Source organism: Solanum pennellii, chromosome 11, assembly GCF_001406875.1.
Source record: "Solanum pennellii chromosome 11, SPENNV200".
Taxonomy (NCBI): domain Eukaryota; kingdom Viridiplantae; phylum Streptophyta; class Magnoliopsida; order Solanales; family Solanaceae; genus Solanum; species Solanum pennellii.
In genome coordinates this window covers 10,880,077-10,889,104 of record NC_028647.1, presented here as the reverse complement: position 1 = coordinate 10,889,104, position 9,028 = coordinate 10,880,077, and the positions used below count along the sequence as shown (strand labels likewise).

Genomic DNA, 9,028 nt, shown 5'->3' with positions numbered 1-9,028 from the left:
CAGCTAGGAGGAATGCTAACCTCAAGAACAGTAGTTACCCAATTCTTTTGAAGTGCAACTTCAAGGGGAGGTTACCAATGCTGAGTTCTATAAGGCTATCTGTATGCTGAGTCAAGTTGTGACAAACCAAGTAGGGCTACAAAGAGGAGCTCGACAAGAAGGGGATGACACTTTGAGGATTTGAGAATTCTTGAGGATGAATCCCCCAAGCTTTATTGGTTCGAGCACTACTGAGGATCCGAAAAACTTAACGGAGGAGTTGAAGAAGGTATTCGATGTGATGCATGTGACTGCTGCTAAGAGAGTTGAAATAGGGCATATGAACTCAAGTATGTGGCTAGGACTTGGTTCGATCAGTAAAAGGAGGGCAAAAATGAGGATGTACCACATCCGAGTTGGACTTGCTCTAAAAAAGCATTTTTGGGGCGTTTCTTTCCCCGGGAACTGAAAGAAGCAAAGGTACGAAAGTTCCTTACCATGAAAAAGGACTCCTTTGAATGTTCATTAATATGGGTTAAAATTCACCCAACTGTCTCAATATGATCTTGAGATGGTTAAAGATATGAGAAGCCGAATGAGCTTGTTTATTTCTGGCTTGGGTCGGGCATCAAGCAAAGAAGCCAGAGCTGACATGCTGATTGGGGACATGGATATTTCAAGGTTAATGGTCTATGTGGAGCAGGTAGATGAAGAGAAACATAGGGATAGAGAAGAGTTCAAGAGCAAGAGATCTAAGATAACAATTATTTTGGGCAACAAAAGAATGATGTCAATTGGTCATCCTTCCAATAGAAACAGAATGGTCATGCTCCATCATCTTCTAGTGCACCTGCACCTAAGAATAAGGGTGAGTACTATGGGCAAAATTCCAGAGTTAAACCTACCTACTCACAGGGTAGTGTGGCACAAGGAGGTAGTAAGCCTCCATCCTACACCTAGTATGGTAGAAACCACTCTATTATTTATCATGAAGCATCCGCGTGTTGTTTCAAGTGCGGTTAGACCAGGCATTTCATGAAAGAGTGTCCAAAGAGAAAGTAAGGTGGTGGTAACGGGGGCAAAAGAACTCAGTCTTCATCAGTTTCTCCACCAGACAGGGTTGCACCTAGGGAGATAATTCTGGTGTTGGTGAAGAAACAAACCGTTTATATGCTCTCAACAATCGCTAAGAACATGAGAATTTTCCAAACGTTGTCATTGGTATGATTCAAGTCATTGACTATACAGTTTACGCATTGTTAGACCCAAGAGCGAGTTTATATTTTGTAACTCCCTATGTTGCCATGAACTTTGAAATTATTCCTGAGCAACTTAGTGAACCATTCAGTGTTTCCACACCTATTGATGAATCTATTCTAGCAGAAAGAGTCTATCATGATTATACTGTTTTTGTCAATCACAAGAGTACCATAGATGATTTAATAGAGTTAGACATGGTAGATTTTGATGTCATTCTAGGAATGGAGTGGCTTCATGCCTGTTATGCATCAATAGATTGCAGAATTTGAGTTGTCAAGTTTCAGATTCCAGATGAGTCACTCATAGAGTGAAGTAGCAGTTCAGCAGTGCCTAAGGGGCAATTCATTATGTACCTTATGGCGAGGAAGTTAGTTTCAAAGGGTAGTAGGTATCACTTAGTCTGAGTTAGTGACTGAAGTGTTGAGGTACCTTTTCTTCAGTTAGTTCCTATAGTAAATGAGTTTATAGAAGTCTTTCCTGATGATCTACCGGAGTCCCTCCTGAGAGAGAAATAAACTTCGGTATAGACATTATTCGTGATACTCATCCTATCTCTATTCCTCCATATAGAATGACACAGCAGAGTTAAAAGAGCTGAAAGAACAATTGAAAGATTTGTTAGACAAAGGCTTTACTTGACCAAGTGTCTCATTTTGGGGCGCTCTGGTCTTATTTATGAGAAAGAAAAAGTGTTCCCTTAGGATGTGTATGGACTACCATCAATTGATTAAGGTGACCATCGAGAATAAATATTCTCTCTCATGAGAAAAATTATCCAAATCATGACATAGAATTGGCTGCAGTATTTTTTGCTTTTAAGATATGGCGTCAGTACTTACATGATGTTCATGTTGACATATTCACTGATCACAAGAGCCTCCAATATGTGTTCACTCAGAAGGAGCTAAATCTTATATAGAGAAGGTGGTTAGAATTACTCAACGATTATGACATGAGTATAAGGCTAATATGGTTTATGATTCTCTAAGAAGGTTATCCATGGGGAATACCACCCATGTTGAAGAAGAAAAGAGGGATTTAGCTAAAGATGTGCACAAACTTGCATGCATAGGAGTCAGACTTAAAGATGAAGGTGCACCACTTGCAAGTTGGGCTTGTTTTGAGGAGGACTTCTTGGGGCGTTTCTTCCCCCAAGAATTGAGAGAGGCCAAGGTACGTGAGTTCCTCACACTTAAGCAGGATTCTCTAAGTGTGCATAAGTATGGTTTGAAGTTCAACCAACTATCTCGTTATGCTTTAGAAATGGTTAAGGACATGAGGATTAGGATTAGTTTGTTTGTTGCTAGATTGGGTCACTCTTCAAGGAAAGAGGGTCGGGCAACAATGCTTATTAGGGACATGGAAGTTTCGAGGTTGATGATCTATATGCAGCAGGTAAAGAGGAAAGGCTAAAGACAGAAAAGAGTTCAAGAATCAGAGAGCTAAGACAAGGAATAAGTCTGGGCAGCAGAAGAATAATAGAAGGGTCATCCTTCCAACAGAAATAGAAGGGTCCTGCTCCATCATCTACTAGTGCACCTTCACCTAAGAACAAGGGTGATTACTTTTGTCAGAATTCCAAGTTAAACCTGCATATTCACAGGATTGAATGGTGCAAGGGGGTAGCAAGCCTCCTACCTGTGCCAAATGTAGTAAAAATCACCCGGTGTTTGTTGTGAGGGATCCACTGGTTGTTTCAAGTGTGGTCAGACGGGAAATTTCATGACAGATTGTGCAAATAATAAGCGTGGAAGTTGTAAAGGGGGGACAAGTCTTCATCTGTTTCTCAAACAAACAGGGATGCACCTAGGGGAGCTACTTCTGGTACTGGCAGAGGAGAAAACCGCTTGTATGCTCTCAACAATCTCCAAGAGCAAAAGGATTCGCCACATATTATCACTTGTATGATTTAAGTCTTTAATTTATTGTTTATGCGTTGTTATACCAGGGAGTGAGTTTATCTTTTGTAACTCCATATGTTGCTATGAATTTTTATATTATCCTAAGCAACGTAGTGAACGATTTAATGTTTCTACACATGTTGGTGAGTCCATTCTAGCAGAGAGAATCTATCATGATTGTCCCGTTTCAGTCAATCACAAGAGTAACATGGCCGATTTAACTGAGTTAGACATAGTTGACTTTGATGTCATTCTTGGTATAAACTGGCTTCATGCCTATAATGCCTCAATTGATTGTAGAACTCGAGTAGTCAAGTTCAAGTTCCAAATGAGCCAGTCTTAGAGTGGAAAAACAGTTCAATAGTGCCTAAAGGCCGTTGCATTTCGTATCTTAAGGTGAGGAAGTTAGTTTCTAAGTGGTGTGTCTATTACTTAGTCTGAGTTAATGACTCAAAGTGTTGAGGTACCTCCTATTCAATCAGTTCAATTAGAAAAAGAGTTTCCAGAAGTCTTTCCAGATGATCTTCCGAAGTCCTTCCTAAGAGAGAGATAGACTTCAGTATAGATCTTTTTCTAGATACTCGTCCTATGTCTATTCTTCCATATAAACTGGCACCAATAGAGTTGAAAGAGTTAAAAGAGCAGTTGAAAGACCTTTTAGATAAAGGCTTTATTTCGACAAAGTGTCTCACCTTGGGACGCTCCAGTCTTTTTTGTGAGAAAGAAAGATAGTTCACTTAGGATGTATATAGATTGCCGCCAATTGAATAAGGTGACCATCAAGAATAAATATCCTCTTCCAAGGATTGATGATCTTTTCGATCAGCTTCAGGGTGCTTGTTGTTTCTCAAAAAATTGACCTCAGATCAGGTTACCATCAGTTAAGAGTAAGGGAATTTGATATTCCAAAAACAACTTTCATAACTAGATATGGGCATTAGGAGTCTTTAGTCATGTCCTTTGGTTTTACAAATGCACCAGCAGCATACATGGATCTTATGAATAGAGTCTTCAAACCTTATTTTGATATGTCTATTTTTTTCTTCATTGATGACATACTAATCTATTCAAGGAATGTAGAATATAATGCTAGTCATCTCAGAATAGTTCTCCAGACTTTGAAGGATAGAGAGTTGTATGCCAAGTTCTCTAAGTGTGAGTCTTGTCTTAATTCTATGGCATTCTTGGGTCACATAGTTTTCGATAGTGGTATTAGAGTTGATACCCAAAAAATTGAGGCAATGTAGAATTGGCCTAGATCCACATCAACAACTGATAATAGGAGTTACTTGAGTTTGTTTGGCTACTATAGAAGACTTGTAGAAGGTTTCTCGTCCATTTCGTCTCCTTTAATGATGTTGACTCAAAAAGCAATCAAGTTTTAATGGCCTGAAGCTTGTGAGAAAGGTTACCAGGAATTGAAGAAGAGGTTGACTAATACACCAGTTTTGACTTTACCAGAGGGTACTCAAGTTTTTGTGGTGTATTTTTATGCATGAATAGTTGGTCAGGGTTGTGTGTTAATATAGAATAACAAAGTTATAGCTTATGCCTCCAGACAGTTGAAGGTTCATAGAAGAATTATTCAACCCATGACTTAGAGCTGACTGTTCTAGAATTCGGCTTGAATATATGGCGTCACTATTTGTATGGTGTTCATGGTGATTTATTCACTGATCACAAGAGCCTACAATATGTGTTTACATAGAGAGCTTAATCTCACACAAAGGAGGTGGTTAGAAATGCTCAAAGATTATGGCATGAACATTCTTTACCACCCAAGTAAGGTTAATGTTGTTGATGATGCCTTAAGCAGGTTGTCTATGGAAAGAACAACTCATATTGAGGAAGAGAAGAAAGAACTAGCAAAAGATGTGTATAGACTTGCAAGATTAGGATTTCAACTATTGTATTCCATAGAAGGAGGATTAGTGGAGACCAATGGGGTTAAATCATCATTAGTGTCAAAAGTGAAATAAAAACAATACAAGATCCCATTTTTCTTGAATTGAAGGAAATGTTCATAAGCAAAGAGTATTAGCTTTCGAACAAGGGGGAGATGGTGTATTGAGATATCAAGGTAGATTCTGTGTACCTATGGTGGATGGTCTCCAACAGAGGATCATGGAGGAAGCTCATAGCTTCATATATTCCATTCATCCGGGTTCCACAAAGATGTGTTGTCATTTGAGAGAAGTATATTGGTGGAATGGTATGAAAAGGGCATTTCTAAATTATCGCCAAATGCCCAAATCACGAACAAGTTAAAGTAGAGCACCAAAGACCTGGAGGTTTTGCTCAGAATATAGAACTTCCAGAGTGGAAGTCGGATTGATTAATATAGATTTCATTACAAGTTTGCCCAGATCTAGCAGACAGCATGATTGGTTGATCATCGATATAATGACAAAATGATCCCACTTTTTTGATGGTAAAGACTACCTATTATGCAGAGGATTATGCTAAGTTGTACATTCAATAGGTGGTAAGACTTCATGGAGTCCTGGTCTCCATTATTTCAGATAGAGGGGCACAATTTACTGCATATTTCTTGAAATCTTTTCAGAAAGGTTTAGATTCAAACAGTTACCACTCTAGCCTCTAAATTACTCCTTATGAAGATCTTTATGGGAGAAGATGCAGATCTCATATTCAATGGTTTGAGGTTTGTGAAGCAACGTTGATAGGACCAGATTTAGTTTACCACGCTATGGAGAAGGTGAAAGTGATTACCGAGCTGTTCAAAACGGCACAGAGTCATAAAAAATCCTTAAATGATGTTAGGAAAAGGCCGTTAGATTTCGAAGTAGATGATTTGGTATATTTAAAAAGTTTTACCTATGAAGGGTGTTATGATGTTTGGTAATAAGGGAAAACTTAGTCCCCAATATGTTGGACCTTATAGGCGTAGCCAAAAGGATTTGCAATGTAGCTTATGAGTTAGAGCTACCCCAAGAGTTAGGAGCAGTTCATCTGGTGTTACCCATCTTTATGTTGAAGAAGTGCATGGGTGATCGTGCATTGATCATTCCAACTGAAAATATTGGGATCAAGGATAGTCTATCTTATGAAGAGATTCCAGTCAAGATTTTAGATCATCAGGTTTGCTAGTTGAGGACAAACGAAGTTGCATCAGTCAAAGTCCTTTAGAAGAATCAATTTGTTGAAGAAGCTACTTGGGAAACTGAGGACGATATGAAAAAAGTGATATCCATACCTCTTTGAATCCGAAGAAAATACAGACTAAGGTAATAAAGTTCTTCTTAGTACTATCTAAATTATGAGTAAGCATGTTGTTTGTTGCATTTGCTTGTTGGGTGTTTGAACTAGATGTTACCACATTTAGTATAGTAAGAGTGACCTCATTCGAGGATGAATATTCCCAATAGGGAGATATTGTAACATCTCACAACTAAAAAGAACTTGAAGAAAGTGTAAAATCTAGAAATAGTTAATTTTGGAAAGTTTAAGGAAATCTGGAAAATTTTAAGTAAGTTATAGAGAGTTTTTTAGTAACTTTCAAACGACCATAACTTCTAGCTTAGGATGAGTTATGTAAGACCCTCAAAACGAATTAAGGTAGATAGATCCTCACATGTGTCAAAAAGGGTTAATAACATGTTAATAAAGTGTTTTACAACTTGTATAATTGTTTTGAAGAGGTTTGGAGGTCAAACGTCCAAGACTTTCGATAGTTAGTTTTTAGACGTACTAGTATGTCCTTGTATGTTTGCCTTGTTTTTATGTGTTGTATGGAGTCTAAAAATAGTAAATATGACCCTATTATTTTAATAGACATGTTAAGGGTCAAAACTTCCGGGAACGACTCCCCAAGGACAACCCTAAGGGCCCTTGAGGAGGACCCACACGTCTGACAAGGGGGCTGCCCAAGGAAGCGTGCAGCACCAAGATCTAGATGTTGTCACGCGTGGCGCGCCTGGCACTGAGTGTGCCTGTGCGTTTCGCGCCCTACACAAGGTTCACTCCTCAAAAATTATGTGAGAAAAAAATCAGAGGATGCCTCCGCGACGCGCAGCCACTTCCTAGATTCGGTTGCGTCGTTTTAAAATATTATTGCTATTATGGAAAAGGGTCAAAAATACCCTTGAACTATTCGAAATAGCTCACATATACCCTTGAACTATATTTCGGCTCAAATATACCCTTCCCCTCAAACTATAGGGTCAAAAATACCCTTCTCATTAACATGATTTGTTAAACGCCACTTGGATGTCATGTGGATACCACATGACATGCCACATAAGTCAATAGAGTTCCACTCATGCCACATAGAAAATAAACTTACCCCTAATTTCTCCCAATTTTCTCTATTTCCCTTAGAATTTAGAAACGATTTCGATGAAGAACATAGAACCCCTTTCCCTTAGAACTTATGTATTTTGTGAAATCGTTCTAAGGAAATGGAGAAATAAGGAAAAGGGGTTCTATGTTCTTTGGTGAAATCGTTTCTAAATTTTATAGAAAATGGAGAAAATTGGGGGAAATTAGGGGTAATTTTATTAGTCCACGTGGCATGAGTAGAACTCTACTGGCTTATGTGGCATACCATGTGACATCCACATGGCATCTAAGTGGCGTTTAACCGATTCTGTTAATGAGAAGGGTATTTTTGACCCTATAGCTTGAGGGTATAAGGGTATATGTGAGCCGAAATATACTTCAAGGGTACATTTGAACTATTGCTGATAGTTCAAGGGTATTTTTGACCCTTTTCCGTTACTATTATTATTATCATTATTTTATACAATATTATTACTATTATTATTAGAAATATTTTTTTTTTGTTAATAAGCTTTTGGTTATATATATTTTATTTCTCTTTTAAAACTTCAAATTCTATTAGTCTTATAAGTTTCTTTTTTCATTTTTTTTTAAAAAATTCTAATTATTTTTTTAATTACAAATATATTTTTGAAATAGTGAATATCAAATGTGTTTGTTTCAAAATTTTCATGAATAACGTAATAAACTGCAAAGATATAATTAATTAATTGATATTTTAAAAATTAAAATTGAGATCAATTGAGGCGCTGACATGTAGGTGCTATCACCTCTCCTATAATATAAAAAAGGAAGAAAAATATTTTTATTTTACTAATATCAGATCTCCCTATTTATTTATTTTTTTCATTTTTTTTTGGTCTACATTCAAAAAATACAAAAAAAAAAAGGTTATCTCATGGTAAAAAATAATAATAGCCAGATCAATTCTTATCTAGTCCTTGTTTATTGCTTTTGTTTTTTACCCCATTACCCAAATCTTGAGCCGTCGTCATCCTAGCAAATTATATTTATTAAAATCATAGATTTGTAAGAAAAATAAATATTTACACCTTAAAAGTTATTTTTGAGTAAATGACTTATATTTCTCCTTACTTTATGTTACTCCAAACCAACTGATACAGAAAATCCCTCCCGATACCCATCTTTCTACAAAAGATCAAGTATAAAACTTAAGTGTTAGTTGATTAAATAATTTTAATTAACATAAAATTGTATCCCTTCAAGTACATCCGCCTCTTCAAAAAATCATATACATCTATATGGAAAAGCTAATCGAGTGTGATATGCTTATAGATAGCAAGAAACAAAATGGAGAAGTTAATTTGATTTTGCATAGCCGAACAAAACAAATTTAATAGGCTAGGAAAACAACATATACAAACACAGAAATAGTGTTATGACAACAACAAAAATAACTTCAAGATTTACGAGATATATAAATAAAATCTAAAACGAAATCGGTGTTAAAATTGCAAATGAGATAACAAACATCATATCAATTAAATCTCTTATGAAAAGAAAATTATAGAAAATCTTGTTTATCAAAGATTAAAGATTATACATTTACTATATATATATATATA

General features: G+C 36.6%; 1 pseudogene; it reads left to right on the top strand.

Moving 5' to 3' along the window:
• Positions 1-550: 550 nt before the first annotated feature.
• The window catches only part of LOC114074700, a 29,956-nt pseudogene continuing 21,478 nt past the window's right edge, over positions 551-9,028 (top strand).